This window comes from Hyla sarda, chromosome 1, assembly GCF_029499605.1.
Source record: "Hyla sarda isolate aHylSar1 chromosome 1, aHylSar1.hap1, whole genome shotgun sequence".
NCBI lineage: Eukaryota > Metazoa > Chordata > Amphibia > Anura > Hylidae > Hyla > Hyla sarda.
The window spans coordinates 322,489,136-322,510,705 of NC_079189.1; the positions used below are offsets into that span (position 1 = coordinate 322,489,136).

Consider the following 21,570-nt stretch of genomic DNA (forward strand, 5'->3'; position numbering starts at 1 on the left):
TAGATTGCACTCATGTCAGCAACTCCATATACATTTTTTTTTCTTCATGCTTCTTTCTTCATCCTTTTTTCTTTCTGTCATTCAGACTTTCATTCATTCGATCTCTCTCACTCACTTGCTTTAACTCATTTGTTCTCACTCACTCACTCACTCACTCACTCAATCACTCACTCACTCATTCACTCTCACTCACTCTCACTCTCTCACTCACTCGCTCACTAAGTCAGTCTCTCTCTCTCTCTCTTTTTCTTTTTATATATATTTTTTTCCGTCTTCTTCTTCTTCTTCTTCAGACCCTGTCATAGCACTAATGCCTTTCCAATACCACCAGCAGATGGAGACACTCCATTGCAACATTGGTTGTGAGCAGCAGTTTCTAAAAACAAATGCCTCATGGCGGATTTCCCATCCATCAATAGATGGTAAATTTAGTTTTTATCATTCACTGACCACAGAAACCAATGCATGGTCAAGCAACAGCAATGACACACCCTTGTGTATAGGCATGAGACCCTCATGTCATTTAACAGGATTCAGCACCACCCACAAGACAGCTACCTGTCATGTCATGTCAAACCTGCACAGGTGTGCTAGATTATTATTATTTAGTTTTATTTTATTTTTTTACACCAATCAGTGTGCAAACATGGTCATTAAAACGCTAAATGAATAGACGTTCATAAACCAGTCAGTGCAACTCATCATTTTGGTCTCCAATTCTCAAACTCAAATTCTCACCCACGGAGGATTAAATGAGAATCTTTCTTGTTTAACACTGGAATGGGGTGGTGCACTGTTCACTACCCGAAGATACTGCCACATCGGGTCAATGCATAGGGCGACAGAAGCAAGCTTCCAAATCAGCTCCCTTTCTCAAAAATCCATTTAATTTATGGTCCCCAGATAGGGAACGTATGTGTCAGTATGTGCTCACAAGTCACCCAAGTGCAAGTATTCACACAAAAAAAAAACGTGCCTCAGGATGCGATCTGTCGCAAGATCCTTTCTTTTTTTACACTTGATCTAAGCCAAAAGGCCTAGAGGGGATAACCGGGAAAGGGGTGGACCCAACCATGTCCCCTTCATGAGCACTCACATTACTCATAGGAATGGAAGGAAGGCTGGCAGCCAACCAGACTCCCATACACTCTCTGGGTGGGTGGCAGTCAGCCACCCATACATACATACATACAGCACAGGCTAAACCCACATCATCACTTAAAAAAAGGACAGGCGACCATTGCACTCTGATGGAGCATTTAGCAATGCAATCCATAGCCTGGCTTTTGCCTGAACCCCCATCACTCCTCCTCTTGCAAATAAGACAATATTTCAGATCTGCATATGAAAACAACACGCCTACCTTTGTTGCACATAGCTGCCTGCCTGTCTCTAGTTACCCCACTGGCTGTAGCTGCGTCCCTTCCGACATGGAATAACACCAACTGTAACGATAAACTGAAAATTAACAGTATAAACCTGCATCATTTTGGACTCTGGTATTTGCTGAATCCGGGTGACCTGACAATCGATGGTGGTGCCGCTGGTGATTCTGGCCTTCTTGGAATCTGTTGGGCCTATGTGTTAGCTCACACATCACTTGGGTATCCATGGTAACTACCACAACATGGTCATCTGCAGTTTACATCTAGCCCGTGGCATTGAATGGCATTTTAAAAGTGCTAAGGGTCCTGGTGCAATAATCCTCCCATGAGGATCAGCCTCAACGGCTTTGTAGATTGCACTCATGTCAGCAACTCCATATACATTTTTTTTTCTTCATGCTTCTTTCTTCATCCTTTTTTCTTTCTGTCATTCAGACTTTCATTCATTCGATCTCTCTCACTCACTTGCTTTAACTCATTTGTTCTCACTCACCCACTCACTCACTCAATCACTCACTCACTCACTCACTCACTCACTCATTCACTCATTCACTCATTCATTCACTCATTCACTCTCACTCACTCTCACTCTCTCACTCACTCGCTCACTAAGTCAGTCTCTCTCTCTCTCTCTCTTTTTCTTTTTATATATATTTTTTTCCGTCTTCTTCTTCTTCTTCTTCTTCAGACCCTGTCATAGCACTAATGCCTTTCCAATACCACCAGCAGATGGAGACACTCCATTGCAACATTGGTTGTGAGCAGCAGTTTCTAAAAACAAATGCCTCATGGCGGATTTCCCATCCATCAATGGATGGTAAATTTTGTTTTTATCATTCACTGACCACAGAAACCAATGCATGGTCAAGCAACAGCAATGACACACCCTTGTGTATAGGCATGAGACCCTCATGTCATTTAACAGGATTCAGCACCACCCACAAGACAGCTACCTGTCATGTCATGTCAAACCTGCACAGGTGTGCTAGATTATTATTATTTAGTTTTATTTTATTTTTTTAGACCAATCAGTGTGCAAACATGGTCATTAAAACGCTAAATGAATAGACGTTCATAAACCAGTCAGTGCAACTCATCATTTTGGTCTCAAATTCTCACCCACGGAGGATTAAATGAGAATCTTTCTTGTTTAACACTGGAATGGGGTGGTGCACTGTTCACTACCCGAAGATACTGCCACATCGGGTCAATGCATAGGGCGACAGAAGCAAGCTTCCAAATCAGCTCCCTTTCTCAAAAATCCATTTAATTTATGGTCCCCAGATAGGGAACATATGTATCAGTATGTGCTCACAAGTCACCCAAGTGCAAGTATTCACACAAAAAAAAACATGCCTCAGGATGCGATCTGTCGCAAGATCCTTTCTTTTTTTTACACTTGATCTAAGCCAAAAGGCCTAGAGGGGATAACCGGGAAAGGGGTGGACCCAACCATGTCCCCTTCATGAGCACTCACATTACTCATAGGAATGGAAGGAAGGCTGGCAGCCAACCAGCCTCCCATACACTTTCTGGGTGGGTGGCAGTCAGCCACCCATACATACATACAGCACAGGCTAAACCCACATCATCACTTAAAAAAAGGACAGGCGACCATTGCACTCTGATGGAGCATTTAGCAATGCAATCCATAGCCTGGCTTTTGCCTGAACCCCCATCACTCCTCCTCTTGCATATAAGACAATATTTCAGATCTGCATATGAAAACAACACGCCTACCTTTGTTGCACATAGCTGCCTGCCTGTCTCTAGTTACCCCACTGGCTGTAGCTGCGTCCCTTCCGACATGGAATAACACCAACTGTAACGATAAACTGAAAATTAACAGTATAAACCTGCATCATTTTGGACTCTGGTATTTGCTGAATCCGGGTGACCTGACAATCGATGGTGGTGCCGCTGGTGATTCTGGCCTTCTTGGAATCTGTTGGGCCTATGTGTTAGCTCACACATCACTTGGGTATCCATGGTAACTACCACAACATGGTCATCTGCAGTTTACATCTAGCCCGTGGCATTGAATGGCATTTTAAAAGTGCTAAGGGTCCTGGTGCAATAATCCTCCCATGAGGATCAGCCTCAACGGCTTTGTAGATTGCACTCATGTCAGCAACTCCATATACATTTTTTTTTCTTCATGCTTCTTTCTTCATCCTTTTTTCTTTCTGTCATTCAGACTTTCATTCATTCGATCTCTCTCACTCACTTGCTTTAACTCATTTGTTCTCACTCACTCACTCACTCAATCACTCACTCACTCATTCACTCTCACTCACTCTCACTCTCTCACTCACTCGCTCACTAAGTCAGTCTCTCTCTCTCTCTCTCTTTTTCTTTTTATATATATTTTTTTCCGTCTTCTTCTTCTTCTTCTTCAGACCCTGTCATAGCACTAATGCCTTTCCAATACCACCAGCAGATGGAGACACTCCATTGCAACATTGGTTGTGAGCAGCAGTTTCTAAAAACAAATGCCTCATGGCGGATTTCCCATCCATCAATGGATGGTAAATTTTGTTTTTATCATTCACTGACCACAGAAACCAATGCATGGTCAAGCAACAGCAATGACACACCCTTGTGTATAGGCATGAGACCCTCATGTCATTTAACAGGATTCAGCACCACCCACAAGACAGCTACCTGTCATGTCATGTCAAACCTGCACAGGTGTGCTAGATTATTATTATTTAGTTTTATTTTATTTTTTTACACCAATCAGTGTGCAAACATGGTCATTAAAACGCTAAATGAATAGACGTTCATAAACCAGTCAGTGCAACTCATCATTTTGGTCTCCAATTCTCAAACTCAAATTCTCACCCACGGAGGATTAAATGAGAATCTTTCTTGTTTAACACTGGAATGGGGTGGTGCACTGTTCACTACCCGAAGATACTGCCACATCGGGTCAATGCATAGGGCGACAGAAGCAAGCTTCCAAATCAGCTCCCTTTCTCAAAAATCCATTTAATTTATGGTCCCCAGATAGGGAACGTATGTATCAGTATGTGCTCACAAGTCACCCAAGTGCAAGTATTCACACAAAAAAAAACGTGCCTCAGGATGCGATCTGTCGCAAGATCCTTTCTTTTTTTACACTTGATCTAAGCCAAAAGGCCTAGAGGGGATAACCGGGAAAGGGGTGGACCCAACCATGTCCCCTTCATGAGCACTCACATTACTCATAGGAATGGAAGGAAGGCTGGCAGCCAACCAGACTCCCATACACTCTCTGGGTGGGTGGCAGTCAGCCACCCATACATACATACATACAGCACAGGCTAAACCCACATCATCACTTAAAAAAAGGACAGGCGACCATTGCACTCTGATGGAGCATTTAGCAATGCAATCCATAGCCTGGCTTTTGCCTGAACCCCCATCACTCCTCCTCTTGCAAATAAGACAATATTTCAGATCTGCATATGAAAACAACACGCCTACCTTTGTTGCACATAGCTGCCTGCCTGTCTCTAGTTACCCCACTGGCTGTAGCTGCGTCCCTTCCGACATGGAATAACACCAACTGTAACGATAAACTGAAAATTAACAGTATAAACCTGCATCATTTTGGACTCTGGTATTTGCTGAATCCGGGTGACCTGACAATCGATGGTGGTGCCGCTGGTGATTCTGGCCTTCTTGGAATCTGTTGGGCCTATGTGTTAGCTCACACATCACTTGGGTATCCATGGTAACTACCACAACATGGTCATCTGCAGTTTACATCTAGCCCGTGGCATTGAATGGCATTTTAAAAGTGCTAAGGGTCCTGGTGCAATAATCCTCCCATGAGGATCAGCCTCAACGGCTTTGTAGATTGCACTCATGTCAGCAACTCCATATACATTTTTTTTTCTTCATGCTTCTTTCTTCATCCTTTTTTCTTTCTGTCATTCAGACTTTCATTCATTCGATCTCTCTCACTCACTTGCTTTAACTCATTTGTTCTCACTCACTCACTCACTCACTCACTCTCTCTCACTCACTCGCTCACTAAGTCAGTCTCTCTCTCTCTCTCTTTTTCTTTTTATATATATTTTTTTCCGTCTTCTTCTTCTTCTTCTTCTTCTTCAGACCCTGTCATAGCACTAATGCCTTTCCAATACCACCAGCAGATGGAGACACTCCATTGCAACATTGGTTGTGAGCAGCAGTTTCTAAAAACAAATGCCTCATGGCGGATTTCCCATCCATCAATGGATGGTAAATTTTGTTTTTATCATTCACTGACCACAGAAACCAATGCATGGTCAAGCAACAGCAATGACACACCCTTGTGTATAGGCATGAGACCCTCATGTCATTTAACAGGATTCAGCACCACCCACAAGACAGCTACCTGTCATGTCATGTCAAACCTGCACAGGTGTGCTAGATTATTATTATTTAGTTTTATTTTATTTTTTTACACCAATCAGTGTGCAAACATGGTCATTAAAACGCTAAATGAATAGACGTTCATAAACCAGTCAGTGCAACTCATCATTTTGGTCTCCAATTCTCAAACTCAAATTCTCACCCACGGAGGATTAAATGAGAATCTTTCTTGTTTAACACTGGAATGGGGTGGTGCACTGTTCACTACCCGAAGATACTGCCACATCGGGTCAATGCATAGGGCGACAGAAGCAAGCTTCCAAATCAGCTCCCTTTCTCAAAAATCCATTTAATTTATGGTCCCCAGATAGGGAACGTATGTATCAGTATGTGCTCACAAGTCACCCAAGTGCAAGTATTCACACAAAAAAAAACGTGCCTCAGGATGCGATCTGTCGCAAGATCCTTTCTTTTTTTACACTTGATCTAAGCCAAAAGGCCTAGAGGGGATAACCGGGAAAGGGGTGGACCCAACCATGTCCCCTTCATGAGCACTCACATTACTCATAGGAATGGAAGGAAGGCTGGCAGCCAACCAGACTCCCATACACTCTCTGGGTGGGTGGCAGTCAGCCACCCATACATACATACATACAGCACAGGCTAAACCCACATCATCACTTAAAAAAAGGACAGGCGACCATTGCACTCTGATGGAGCATTTAGCAATGCAATCCATAGCCTGGCTTTTGCCTGAACCCCCATCACTCCTCCTCTTGCATATAAGACAATATTTCAGATCTGCATATGAAAACAACACGCCTACCTTTGTTGCACATAGCTGCCTGCCTGTCTCTAGTTACCCCACTGGCTGTAGCTGCGTCCCTTCCGACATGGAATAACACCAACTGTAACGATAAACTGAAAATTAACAGTATAAACCTGCATCATTTTGGACTCTGGTATTTGCTGAATCCGGGTGACCTGACAATCGATGGTGGTGCCGCTGGTGATTCTGGCCTTCTTGGAATCTGTTGGGCCTATGTGTTAGCTCACACATCACTTGGGTATCCATGGTAACTACCACAACATGGTCATCTGCAGTTTACATCTAGCCCGTGGCATTGAATGGCATTTTAAAAGTGCTAAGGGTCCTGGTGCAATAATCCTCCCATGAGGATCAGCCTCAACGGCTTTGTAGATTGCACTCATGTCAGCAACTCCATATACATTTTTTTTTCTTCATGCTTCTTTCTTCATCCTTTTTTCTTTCTGTCATTCAGACTTTCATTCATTCGATCTCTCTCACTCACTTGCTTTAACTCATTTGTTCTCACTCACTCACTCACTCAATCACTCACTCACTCATTCACTCTCACTCACTCTCACTCTCTCACTCACTCGCTCACTAAGTCAGTCTCTCTCTCTCTCTCTCTTTTTCTTTTTATATATATTTTTTTCCGTCTTCTTCTTCTTCTTCTTCTTCTTCTTCAGACCCTGTCATAGCACTAATGCCTTTCCAATACCACCAGCAGATGGAGACACTCCATTGCAACATTGGTTGTGAGCAGCAGTTTCTAAAAACAAATGCCTCATGGCGGATTTCCCATCCATCAATGGATGGTAAATTTTGTTTTTATCATTCACTGACCACAGAAACCAATGCATGGTCAAGCAACAGCAATGACACACCCTTGTGTATAGGCATGAGACCCTCATGTCATTTAACAGGATTCAGCACCACCCACAAGACAGCTACCTGTCATGTCATGTCAAACCTGCACAGGTGTGCTAGATTATTATTATTTAGTTTTATTTTATTTTTTTACACCAGTGTGCAAACATGGTCATTAAAACGCTAAATGAATAGACGTTCATAAACCAGTCAGTGCAACTCATCATTTTGGTCTCCAATTCTCAAACTCAAATTCTCACCCACGGAGGATTAAATGAGAATCTTTCTTGTTTAACACTGGAATGGGGTGGTGCACTGTTCACTACCCGAAGATACTGCCACATCGGGTCAATGCATAGGGCGACAGAAGCAAGCTTCCAAATCAGCTCCCTTTCTCAAAAATCCATTTAATTTATGGTCCCCAGATAGGGAACGTATGTATCAGTATGTGCTCACAAGTCACCCAAGTGCAAGTATTCACACCAAAAAAAACGTGCCTCAGGATGCGATCTGTCGCAAGATCCTTTCTTTTTTTACACTTGATCTAAGCCAAAAGGCCTAGAGGGGATAACCGGGAAAGGGGTGGACCCAACCATGTCCCCTTCATAAGCACTCACATTACTCATAGGAATGGAAGGAAGGCTGGCAGCCAACCAGACTCCCATACACTCTCTGGGTGGGTGGCAGTCAGCCACCCATACATACATACATACAGCACAGGCTAAACCCACATCATCACTTAAAAAAAGGACAGGCGACCATTGCACTCTGATGGAGCATTTAGCAATGCAATCCATAGCCTGGCTTTTGCCTGAACCCCCATCACTCCTCCTCTTGCATATAAGACAATATTTCAGATCTGCATATGAAAACAACACGCCTACCTTTGTTGCACATAGCTGCCTGCCTGTCTCTAGTTACCCCACTGGCTGTAGCTGCGTCCCTTCCGACATGGAATAACACCAACTGTAACAATAAACTGAAAATTAACAGTATAAACCTGCATCATTTTGGACTCTGGTATTTGCTGAATCCGGGTGACCTGACAATCGATGGTGGTGCCGCTGGTGATTCTGGCCTTCTTGGAATCTGTTGGGCCTATGTGTTAGCTCACACATCACTTGGGTATCCATGGTAACTACCACAACATGGTCATCTGCAGTTTACATCTAGCCCGTGGCATTGAATGGCATTTTAAAAGTGCTAAGGGTCCTGGTGCAATAATCCTCCCATGAGGATCAGCCTCAACGGCTTTGTAGATTGCACTCATGTCAGCAACTCCATATACATTTTTTTTTCTTCATGCTTCTTTCTTCATCCTTTTTTCTTTCTGTCATTCAGACTTTCATTCATTCGATCTCTCTCACTCACTTGCTTTAACTCATTTGTTCTCACTCACTCACTCACTCACTCAATCACTCACTCACTCACTCACTCTCACTCACTCTCACTCTCTCACTCACTCGCTCACTAAGTCAGTCTCTCTCTCTCTCTCTCTTTTTCTTTTTATATATATTTTTTTCCGTCTTCTTCTTCTTCTTCTTCTTCTTCTTCAGACCCTGTCATAGCACTAATGCCTTTCCAATACCACCAGCAGATGGAGACACTCCATTGCAACATTGGTTGTGAGCAGCAGTTTCTAAAAACAAATGCCTCATGGCGGATTTCCCATCCATCAATGGATGGTAAATTTTGTTTTTATCATTCACTGACCACAGAAACCAATGCATGGTCAAGCAACAGCAATGACACACCCTTGTGTATAGGCATGAGACCCTCATGTCATTTAACAGGATTCAGCACCACCCACAAGACAGCTACCTGTCATGTCATGTCAAACCTGCACAGGTGTGCTAGATTATTATTATTTAGTTTTATTTTATTTTTTTACACCAATCAGTGTGCAAACATGGTCATTAAAACGCTAAATGAATAGACGTTCATAAACCAGTCAGTGCAACTCATCATTTTGGTCTCCAATTCTCAAACTCAAATTCTCACCCACGGAGGATTAAATGAGAATCTTTCTTGTTTAACACTGGAGTGGGGTGGTGCACTGTTCACTACCCGAAGATACTGCCACATCGGGTCAATGCGTAGGGTGACAGAAGCAAGCTTCCAAATCAGCTCCCTTTCTCAAAAATCCATTTAATTTATGGTCCCCAGATAGGGAACGTATGTATCAGTATGTGCTCACAAGTCACCCAAGTGCAAGTATTCACACAAAAAAAAACGTGCCTCAGGATGCGATCTGTCGCAAGATCCTTTCTTTTTTTTTACACTTGATCTAAGCCAAAAGGCCTAGAGGGGATAACCGGGAAAGGGGTGGACCCAACCATGTCCCCTTCATGAGCACTCACATTACTCATAGGAATGGAAGGAAGGCTGGCAGCCAACCAGACTCCCATACACTCTCTGGGTGGGTGGCAGTCAGCCACCCATACATACATACATACAGCACAGGCTAAACCCACATCATCACTTAAAAAAAAGGACAGGCGACCATTGCACTCTGATGGAGCATTTAGCAATGCAATCCATAGCCTGGCTTTTGCCTGAACCCCCATCACTCCTCCTCTTGCATATAAGACAATATTTCAGATCTGCATATGAAAACAACACGCCTACCTTTGTTGCACATAGCTGCCTGCCTGTCTCTAGTTACCCCACTGGCTGTAGCTGCGTCCCTTCCGACATGGAATAACACCAACTGTAACGATAAACTGAAAATTAACAGTATAAACCTGCATCATTTTGGACTCTGGTATTTGCTGAATCCGGGTGACCTGACAATCGATGGTGGTGCCGCTGGTGATTCTGGCCTTCTTGGAATCTGTTGGGCCTATGTGTTAGCTCACACATCACTTGGGTATCCATGGTAACTACCACAACATGGTCATCTGCAGTTTACATCTAGCCCGTGGCATTGAATGGCATTTTAAAAGTGCTAAGGGTCCTGGTGCAATAATCCTCCCATGAGGATCAGCCTCAACGGCTTTGTAGATTGCACTCATGTCAGCAACTCCATATACATTTTTTTTTCTTCATGCTTCTTTCTTCATCCATTTTTCTTTCTGTCATTCAGACTTTCATTCATTCGATCTCTCTCACTCACTTGCTTTAACTCATTTGTTCTCACTCACTCACTCACTCACTCACTCATTCACTCTCACTCACTCTCACTCTCTCACTCACTCGCTCACTAAGTCAGTCTCTCTCTCTCTCTCTTTTTCTTTTTATATATATTTTTTTCCGTCTTCTTCTTCTTCTTCTTCAGACCCTGTCATAGCACTAATGCCTTTCCAATACCACCAGCAGATGGAGACACTCCATTGCAACATTGGTTGTGAGCAGCAGTTTCTAAAAACAAATGCCTCATGGCGGATTTCCCATCCATCAATGGATGGTAAATTTTGTTTTTATCATTCACTGACCACAGAAACCAATGCATGGTCAAGCAACAGCAATGACACACCCTTGTGTATAGGCATGAGACCCTCATGTCATTTAACAGGATTCAGCACCACCCACAAGACAGCTACCTGTCATGTCATGTCAAACCTGCACAGGTGTGCTAGATTATTATTATTTAGTTTTATTTTATTTTTTTTACACCAATCAGTGTGCAAACATGGTCATTAAAACGCTAAATGAATAGACGTTCATAAACCAGTCAGTGCAACTCATCATTTTGGTCTCCAATTCTCAAACTCAAATTCTCACCCACGGAGGATTAAATGAGAATCTTTCTTGTTTAACACTGGAATGGGGGTGGTGCACTGTTCACTACCCGAAGATACTGCCACATCGGGTCAATGCATAGGGCGACAGAAGCAAGCTTCCAAATCAGCTCCCTTTCTCAAAAATCCATTTAATTTATGGTCCCCAGATAGGGAACGTATGTATCAGTATGTGCTCACAAGTCACCCAAGTGCAAGTATTCACACAAAAAAAAAACGTGCCTCAGGATGCGATCTGTCGCAAGATCCTTTCTTTTTTTACACTTGATCTAAGCCAAAAGGCCTAGAGGGGATAACCGGGAAAGGGGTGGACCCAACCATGTCCCCTTCATGAGCACTCACATTACTCATAGGAATGGAAGGAAGGCTGGCAGCCAACCAGCCTCCCATACACTTTCTGGGTGGGTGGCAGTCAGCCACCCATACATACATACAGCACAGGCTAAACCCACATCATCACTTAAAAAAAGGACAGGCGACCATTGCACTCTGATGGAGCATTTAGCAATGCAATCCATAGCCTGGCTTTTGCCTGAACCCCCATCACTCCTCCTCTTGCATATAAGACAATATTTCAGATCTGCATATGAAAACAACACGCCTACCTTTGTTGCACATAGCTGCCTGCCTGTCTCTATTTACCCCACTGGCTGTAGCTGCGTCCCTTCCGACATGGAATAACACCAACTGTAACGATAAACTGAAAATTAACAGTATAAACCTGCATCATTTTGGACTCTGGTATTTGCTGAATCCGGGTGACCTGACAATCGATGGTGGTGCCGCTGGTGATTCTGGCCTTCTTGGAATCTGTTGGGCCTATGTGTTAGCTCACACATCACTTGGGTATCCATGGTAACTACCACAACATGGTCATCTGCAGTTTACATCTAGCCCGTGGCATTGAATGGCATTTTAAAAGTGCTAAGGGTCCTGGTGCAATAATCCTCCCATGAGGATCAGCCTCAACGGCTTTGTAGATTGCACTCATGTCAGCAACTCCATATACATTTTTTTTTCTTCATGCTTCTTTCTTCATCCTTTTTTCTTTCTGTCATTCAGACTTTCATTCATTCGATCTCTCTCACTCACTTGCTTTAACTCATTTGTTCTCACTCACTCACTCACTCAATCACTCACTCACTCATTCACTCTCACTCACTCTCACTCTCTCACTCACTCGCTCACTAAGTCAGTCTCTCTCTCTCTCTCTCTTTTTCTTTTTATATATATGTTTTTTTCCGTCTTCTTCTTCTTCTTCTTCTTCAGACCGTGTCATAGCACTAATGCCTTTCCAATACCACCAGCAGATGGAGACACTCCATTGCAACATTGGTTGTGAGCAGCAGTTTCTAAAAACAAATGCCTCATGGCGGATCTCCCATCCATCAATGGATGGTAAATTTTGTTTTTATCATTCACTGACCACAGAAACCAATGCATGGTCAAGCAACAGCAATGACACACCCTTGTGTATAGGCATGAGACCCTCATGTCATTTAACAGGATTCAGCACCACCCACAAGACAGCTACCTGTCATGTCATGTCAAACCTGCACAGGTGTGCTAGATTATTATTATTTAGTTTTATTTTATTTTTTTACACCAATCAGTGTGCAAACATGGTCATTAAAACGCTAAATGAATAGACGTTCATAAACCAGTCAGTGCAACTCATCATTTTGGTCTCCAATTCTCAAACTCAAATTCTCACCCACGGAGGATTAAATGAGAATCTTTCTTGTTTAACACTGGAATGGGGTGGTGCACTGTTCACTACCCGAAGATACTGCCACATCGGGTCAATGCATAGGGCGACAGAAGCAAGCTTCCAAATCAGCTCCCTTTCTCAAAAATCCATTTAATTTATGGTCCCCAGATAGGGAACGTATGTATCAGTATGTGCTCACAAGTCACCCAAGTGCAAGTATTCACACAAAAAAAAAAACGTGCCTCAGGATGCGATCTGTCGCAAGATCCTTTCTTTTTTTTACACTTGATCTAAGCCAAAAGGCCTAGAGGGGATAACCGGGAAAGGGGTGGACCCAACCATGTCCCCTTCATGAGCACTCACATTACTCATAGGAATGGAAGGAAGGCTGGCAGCCAACCAGCCTCCCATACACTTTCTGGGTGGGTGGCAGTCAGCCACCCATACATACATACAGCACAGGCTAAACCCACATCATCACTTAAAAAAAAGGACAGGCGACCATTGCACTCTGATGGAGCATTTAGCAATGCAATCCATAGCCTGGCTTTTGCCTGAACCCCCATCACTCCTCCTCTTGCATATAAGACAATATTTCAGATCTGCATATGAAAACAACACGCCTACCTTTGTTGCACATAGCTGCCTGCATGTCTCTAGTTACCCCACTGGCTGTAGCTGCGTCCCTTCCGACATGGAATAACACCAACTGTAACGATAAACTGAAAATTAACAGTATAAACCTGCATCATTTTGGACTCTGGTATTTGCTGAATCCGGGTGACCTGACAATCGATGGTGGTGCCGCTGGTGATTCTGGCCTTCTTGGAATCTGTTGGGCCTATGTGTTAGCTCACACATCACTTGGGTATCCATGGTAACTACCACAACATGGTCATCTGCAGTTTACATCTAGCCCGTGGCATTGAATGGCATTTTAAAAGTGCTAAGGGTCCTGGTGCAATAATCCTCCCATGAGGATCAGCCTCAACGGCTTTGTAGATTGCACTCATGTCAGCAACTCCATATACATTTTTTTTTCTTCATGCTTCTTTCTTCATCCTTTTTTCTTTCTGTCATTCAGACTTTCATTCATTCGATCTCTCTCACTCACTTGCTTTAACTCATTTGTTCTCACTCACTCACTCACTCAATCACTCACTCACTCATTCACTCTCACTCACTCTCACTCTCTCACTCACTCGCTCACTAAGTCAGTCTCTCTCTCTCTCTCTCTTTTTCTTTTTATATATATGTTTTTTTCCGTCTTCTTCTTCTTCTTCTTCAGACCCTGTCATAGCACTAATGCCTTTCCAATACCACCAGCAGATGGAGACACTCCATTGCAACATTGGTTGTGAGCAGCAGTTTCTAAAAACAAATGCCTCATGGCGGATTTCCCATCCATCAATGGATGGTAAATTTTGTTTTTATCATTCACTGACCACAGAAACCAATGCATGGTCAAGCAACAGCAATGACACACCCTTGTGTATAGGCATGAGACCCTCATGTCATTTAACAGGATTCAGCACCACCCACAAGACAGCTACCTGTCATGTCATGTCAAACCTGCACAGGTGTGCTAGATTATTATTATTTAGTTTTATTTTATTTTTTTACACCAATCAGTGTGCAAACATGGTCATTAAAACGCTAAATGAATAGACGTTCATAAACCAGTCAGTGCAACTCATCATTTTGGTCTCCAATTCTCAAACTCAAATTCTCACCCACGGAGGATTAAATGAGAATCTTTCTTGTTTAACACTGGAATGGGGTGGTGCACTGTTCACTACCCGAAGATACCGCCACATCGGGTCAATGCATAGGGCGACAGAAGCAAGCTTCCAAATCAGCTCCCTTTCTCAAAAATCCATTTAATTTATGGTCCCCAGATAGGGAACGTATGTATCAGTATGTGCTCACAAGTCACCCAAGTGCAAGTATTCACACAAAAAAAAAACGTGCCTCAGGATGCGATCTGTCGCAAGATCCTTTCTTTTTTTTACACTTGATCTAAGCCAAAAGGCCTAGAGGGGATAACCGGGAAAGGGGTGGACCCAACCATGTCCCCTTCATGAGCACTCACATTACTCATAGGAATGGAAGGAAGGCTGGCAGCCAACCAGCCTCCCATACACTTTCTGGGTGGGTGGCAGTCAGCCACCCATACATACATACAGCACAGGCTAAACCCACATCATCACTTAAAAAAAGGACAGGCGACCATTGCACTCTGATGGAGCATTTAGCAATGCAATCCATAGCCTGGCTTTTGCCTGAACCCCCATCACTCCTCCTCTTGCATATAAGACAATATTTCAGATCTGCATATGAAAACAACACGCCTACCTTTGTTGCACATAGCTGCCTGCCTGTCTCTAGTTACCCCACTGGCTGTAGCTGCGTCCCTTCCGACATGGAATAACACCAACTGTAACGATAAACTGAAAATTAACAGTATAAACCTGCATCATTTTGGACTCTGGTATTTGCTGAATCCGGGTGACCTGACAATCGATGGTGGTGCCGCTGGTGATTCTGGCCTTCTTGGAATCTGTTGGGCCTATGTGTTAGCTCACACATCACTTGGGTATCCATGGTAACTACCACAACATGGTCATCTGCAGTTTACATCTAGCCCGTGGCATTGAATGGCATTTTAAAAGTGCTAAGGGTCCTGGTGCAATAATCCTCCCATGAGGATCAGCCTCAACGGCTTTGTAGATTGCACTCATGTCAGCAACTCCATATACATTTTTTTTTCTTCATGCTTCTTTCTTCATCCTTTTTTCTTTCTGTCATTCAGACTTTCATTCATTCGATCTCTCTCACTCACTTGCTTTAACTCATTTGTTCTCACTCACTCACTCACTCAATCACTCACTCACTCATTCACTCTCACTTACTCTCACTCACTCGCTCACTAAGTCAGTCTCTCTCTCTCTCTCTCTTTTTCTTTTTATATATATTTTTTTCCGTCTTCTTCTTCTTCTTCTTCTTCTTCTTCAGACCCTGTCATAGCACTAATGCCTTTCCAATACCACCAGCAGATGGAGACACTCCATTGCAACATTGGTTGTGAGCAGCAGTTTCTAAAAACAAATGCCTCATGGCGGATTTCCCATCCATCAATGGATGGTAAATTTTGTTTTTATCATTCACTGACCACAGAAACCAATGCATGGTCAAGCAACAGCAATGACACACCCTTGTGTATAGGCATGAGACCCTCATGTCATTTAACAGGATTCAGCACCACCCACAAGACAGCTACCTGTCATGTCATGTCAAACCTGCACAGGTGTGCTAGATTATTATTATTTAGTTTTATTTTATTTTTTTACACCAATCAGTGTGCAAACATGGTCATTAAAACGCTAAATGAATAGACGTTCATAAACCAGTCAGTGCAACTCATCATTTTGGTCTCCAATACTCAAACTCAAATTCTCACCCACGGAGGATTAAATGAGAATCTTTCTTGTTTAACACTGGAATGGGGTGGTGCACTGTTCACTACCCGAAGATACTGCCACATCGGGTCAATGCATAGGGCGACAGAAGCAAGCTTCCAAATCAGCTCCCTTTCTCAAAAATCCATTAAATTTATGGTCCCCAGATAGGGAACGTATGTATCAGTATGTGCTCACAAGTCACCCAAGTGCAAGTATTCACACAAAAAAAAACGTGCCTCAGGATGCGATCTGTCGCAAGATCCTTTCTTTTTTTACACTTGATCTAAGCCAAAAGGCCTAGAGGGGATAACCGGGAAAGGGGTGGACCCAACCATGTCCCCTTCATGAGCACTCACATTACTCATAGGAATGGAAGGAAGGCTGGCAGCCAACCAGCCTCCCATACACTTTCTGGGTGGGTGGCAGTCAGCCACCCATACATACATACATACAGCACAGGCTAAACCCACATCATCAATTAAAAAAAGGACAGGCGACCATTGCACTCTGATGGAGCATTTAGCAATGCAATCCATAGCCTGGCTTTTGCCTGAACCCCCATCACTCCTCCTCTTGCATATAAGACAATATTTCAGATCTGCATATGAAAACAACACGCCTACCTTTGTTGCACATAGCTGCCTGCCTGTCTCTAGTTACCCCACTGGCTGTAGCTGCGTCCCTTCCGACATGGAATAACACCAACTGTAACGATAAACTGAAAATTAACAGTATAAACCTGCATCATTTTGGACTCTGGTATTTGCTGAATCCGGGTGACATGACAATCGATGGTGGTGCCGCTGGTGATTCTGGCCTTCTTGGAATCTGTTGGGCCTATGTGTTAGCTCACACATCACTTGGGTATCCATGGTAACTACCACAACATGGTCATCTGCAGTTTACATCTAGCCCGTGGCATTGAATGGCATTTTAAAAGTGCTAAGGGTCCTGGTGCAATAATCCTCCCATGAGGATCAGCCTCAACGGCTTTGTAGATTGCACTCATGTCAGCAACTCCATATACATTTTTTTTTCTTCATGCTTCTTTCTTCATCCTTTTTTCTTTCTGTCATTCAGACTTTCATTCATTCGATCTCTCTCACTCACTTGCTTTAACTCATTTGTTCTCACTCACTCACTCACTCACTCAATCACTCACTCACTCAATCACTCACTCACTCATTCACTCTCACTCACTCTCACTCTCTCACTCACTCGCTCACTAAGTCAGTCTCTCTCTCTCTCTCTCTTTTTCTTTTTATATATATTTTTTTCCGTCTTCTTCTTCTTCTTCTTCAGACCCTGTCATAGCACTAATGCCTTTCCAATACCACCAGCAGATGGAGACACTCCATTGCAACATTGGTTGTGAGCAGCAGTTTCTAAAAACAAATGCCTCATGGCGGATTTCCCATCCATCAATGGATGGTAAATTTTGTTTTTATCATTCACTGACCACAGAAACCAATGCATGGTCAAGCAACAGCAATGACACACCCTTGTGTATAGGCATGAGACCCTCATGTCATTTAACAGGATTCAGCACCACCCACAAGACAGCTACCTGTCATGTCATGTCAAACCTGCACAGGTGTGCTAGATTATTATTATTTAGTTTTATTTTATTTTTTTACACCAATCAGTGTGCAAACATGGTCATTAAAACGCTAAATGAATAGACGTTCATAAACCAGTCAGTGCAACTCATCATTTTGGTCTCCAATACTCAAACTCAAATTCTCACCCACGGAGGATTAAATGAGAATCTTTCTTGTTTAACACTGGAATGGGGTGGTGCACTGTTCACTACCCGAAGATACTGCCACATCGGGTCAATGCATAGGGCGACAGAAGCAAGCTTCCAAATCAGCTCCCTTTCTCAAAAATCCATTAAATTTATGGTCCCCAGATAGGGAACGTATGTATCAGTATGTGCTCACAAGTCACCCAAGTGCAAGTATTCACACAAAAAAAAACGTGCCTCAGGATGCGATCTGTCGCAAGATCCTTTCTTTTTTTACACTTGATCTAAGCCAAAAGGCCTAGAGGGGATAACCGGGAAAGGGGTGGACCCAACCATGTCCCCTTCATGAGCACTCACATTACTCATAGGAATGGAAGGAAGGCTGGCAGCCAACCAGCCTCCCATACACTTTCTGGGTGGGTGGCAGTCAGCCACCCATACATACATACATACAGCACAGGCTAAACCCACATCATCAATTAAAAAAAGGACAGGCGACCATTGCACTCTGATGGAGCATTTAGCAATGCAATCCATAGCCTGGCTTTTGCCTGAACCCCCATCACTCCTCCTCTTGCATATAAGACAATATTTCAGATCTGCATATGAAAACAACACGCCTACCTTTGTTGCACATAGCTGCCTGCCTGCCTGTCTCTAGTTACCCCACTGGCTGTAGCTGCGTCCCTTCCGACATGGAATAACACCAACTGTAACGATAAACTGAAAATTAACAGTATAAACCTGCATCATTTTGGACTCTGGTATTTGCTGAATCCGGGTGACATGACAATCGATGGTGGTGCCGCTGGTGATTCTGGCCTTCTTGGAATCTGTTGGGCCTATGTGTTAGCTCACACATCACTTGGGTATCCATGGTAACTACCACAACATGGTCATCTGCAGTTTACATCTAGCCCGTGGCATTGAATGGCATTTTAAAAGTGCTAAGGGTCCTGGTGCAATAATCCTCCCATGAGGATCAGCCTCAACGGCTTTGTAGATTGCACTCATGTCAGCAACTCCATATACATTTTTTTTTCTTCATGCTTCTTTCTTCATCCTTTTTTCTTTCTGTCATTCAGACTTTCATTCATTCGATCTCTCTCACTCACTTGCTTTAACTCATTTGTTCTCACTCACTCACTCACTCACTCACTCAATCACTCACTCACTCAATCACTCACTCACTCATTCACTCTCACTCACTCTCACTCTCTCACTCACTCGCTCACTAAGTCAGTCTCTCTCTCTCTCTCTCTTTTTCTTTTTATATATATTTTTTTCCGTCTTCTTCTTCTTCTTCTTCAGACCCTGTCATAGCACTAATGCCTTTCCAATACCACCAGCAGATGGAGACACTCCATTGCAACATTGGTTGTGAGCAGCAGTTTCTAAAAACAAATGCCTCATGGCGGATTTCCCATCCATCAATGGATGGTAAATTTTGTTTTTATCATTCACTGACCACAGAAACCAATGCATGGTCAAGCAACAGCAATGACACACCCTTGTGTATAGGCATGAGACCCTCATGTCATTTAACAGGATTCAGCACCACCCACAAGACAGCTACCTGTCATGTCATGTCAAACCTGCACAGGTGTGCTAGATTATTATTATTTAGTTTTATTTTATTTTTTTACACCAATCAGTGTGCAAACATGGTCATTAAAACGCTAAATGAATAGACGTTCATAAACCAGTCAGTGCAACTCATCATTTTGGTCTCCAATACTCAAACTCAAATTCTCACCCACGGAGGATTAAATGAGAATCTTTCTTGTTTAACACTGGAATGGGGTGGTGCACTGTTCACTACCCGAAGATACTGCCACATCGGGTCAATGCATAGGGCGACAGAAGCAAGCTTCCAAATCAGCTCCCTTTCTCAAAAATCCATTAAATTTATGGTCCCCAGATAGGGAACGTATGTATCAGTATGTGCTCACAAGTCACCCAAGTGCAAGTATTCACACAAAAAAAAACGTGCCTCAGGATGCGATCTGTCGCAAGATCCTTTCTTTTTTTACACTTGATCTAAGCCAAAAGGCCTAGAGGGGATAACCGGGAAAGGGGTGGACCCAACCATGTCCCCTTCATGAGCACTCACATTACTCATAGGAATGGAAGGAAGGCTGGCAGCCAACCAGCCTCCCATACACTTTCTGGGTGGGTGGCAGTCAGCCACCCATACATACATACATACAGCACAGGCTAAACCCACATCATCAATTAAAAAAAGGACAGGCGACCATTGCACTCTGATGGAGCATTTAGCAATGCAATCCATAGCCTGGCTTTTGCCTGAACCCCCATCACTCCTCCTCTTGCATATAAGACAATATTTCAGATCTGCATATGAAAACAACACGCCTACCTTTGTTGCACATAGCTGCCTGCCTGTCTCTAGTTACCCCACTGGCTGTAGCTGCGTCCCTTCCGACATGGAATAACACCAACTGTAACGATAAACTGAAAATTAACAGTATAAACCTGCATCATTTTGGACTCTGGTATTTGCTGAATCCGGGTGACATGACAATCGATGGTGGTGCCGCTGGTGATTCTGGCCTTCTTGGAATCTGTTGGGCCTATGTGTTAGCTCACACATCACTTGGGTATCCATGGTAACTACCACAACATAATCATCTGCAGTTTACATCTAGCCCGTGGCATTGAATGGCATTTTAAAAGTGCTAAGGGTCCTGGTGCAATAATCCTCCCATGAGGATCAGCCTCAACGGCTTTGTAGATTGCACTCATGTCAGCAACTCCATATACATTTTTTTTTCTTCATGCTTCTTTCTTCATCCTTTTTTCTTTCTGTCATTCAGACTTTCATTCATTCGATCTCTCTCACTCACTTGCTTTAACTCATTTGTTCTCACTCACTCACTCACTCACTCACTCACTCAATCACTCACTCACTCAATCACTCACTCACTCATTCACTCTCACTCACTCTCACTCTCTCACTCACTCGCTCACTAAGTCAGTCTCTCTCTCTCTCTCTCTTTTTCTTTTTATATATATTTTTTTCCGTCTTCTTCTTCTTCTTCTTCAGACCCTGTCATAGCACTAATGCCTTTCCAATACCACCAGCAGATGGAGACACTCCATTGCAACATTGGTTGTGAGCAGCAGTTTCTAAAAACAAATGCCTCATGGCGGATTTCCCATCCATCAATGGATGGTAAATTTTGTTTTTATCATTCACTGACCACAGAAACCAATGCATGGTCAAGCAACAGCAATGACACACCCTTGTGTATAGGCATGAGACCCTCATGTCATTTAACAGGATTCAGCACCACCCACAAGACAGCTACCTGTCATGTCATGTCAAACCTGCACAGGTGTGCTAGATTATTATTATTTAGTTTTATTTTATTTTTTTACACCAATCAGTGTGCAAACATGGTCATTAAAACGCTAAATGAATAGACGTTCATAAACCAGTCAGTGCAACTCATCATTTTGGTCTCCAATTCTCAAACTCAAATT

The 21,570-nt window shown here is 43.2% G+C and overlaps 12 pseudogenes; all 12 read right to left on the reverse strand.

Moving 5' to 3' along the window:
- Positions 1 to 783: 783 nt before the first annotated feature.
- On the reverse strand, positions 784 to 1,048 carry LOC130340590 (U2 spliceosomal RNA; annotated as a pseudogene).
- A 1,501-nt stretch (positions 1,049 to 2,549) lies between these two features.
- LOC130338084 (U2 spliceosomal RNA) lies at positions 2,550 to 2,814 on the reverse strand (annotated as a pseudogene).
- Positions 2,815 to 4,274: 1,460 nt separating this feature from the next.
- LOC130339155 (U2 spliceosomal RNA) lies at positions 4,275 to 4,538 on the reverse strand (annotated as a pseudogene).
- A 1,438-nt stretch (positions 4,539 to 5,976) lies between these two features.
- Positions 5,977 to 6,240, reverse strand: LOC130339166 (U2 spliceosomal RNA; annotated as a pseudogene).
- A 1,469-nt stretch (positions 6,241 to 7,709) lies between these two features.
- On the reverse strand, positions 7,710 to 7,973 carry LOC130338283 (U2 spliceosomal RNA; annotated as a pseudogene).
- Positions 7,974 to 9,450: 1,477 nt separating this feature from the next.
- Positions 9,451 to 9,716, reverse strand: LOC130341385 (U2 spliceosomal RNA; annotated as a pseudogene).
- A 1,457-nt stretch (positions 9,717 to 11,173) lies between these two features.
- On the reverse strand, positions 11,174 to 11,438 carry LOC130340299 (U2 spliceosomal RNA; annotated as a pseudogene).
- Positions 11,439 to 12,903: 1,465 nt separating this feature from the next.
- On the reverse strand, positions 12,904 to 13,170 carry LOC130341137 (U2 spliceosomal RNA; annotated as a pseudogene).
- Positions 13,171 to 14,633: 1,463 nt separating this feature from the next.
- Positions 14,634 to 14,899, reverse strand: LOC130342021 (U2 spliceosomal RNA; annotated as a pseudogene).
- Positions 14,900 to 16,360: 1,461 nt separating this feature from the next.
- On the reverse strand, positions 16,361 to 16,624 carry LOC130341703 (U2 spliceosomal RNA; annotated as a pseudogene).
- A 1,484-nt stretch (positions 16,625 to 18,108) lies between these two features.
- Positions 18,109 to 18,372, reverse strand: LOC130341725 (U2 spliceosomal RNA; annotated as a pseudogene).
- A 1,492-nt stretch (positions 18,373 to 19,864) lies between these two features.
- Positions 19,865 to 20,128, reverse strand: LOC130341736 (U2 spliceosomal RNA; annotated as a pseudogene).
- Positions 20,129 to 21,570: the final 1,442 nt, after the last annotated feature.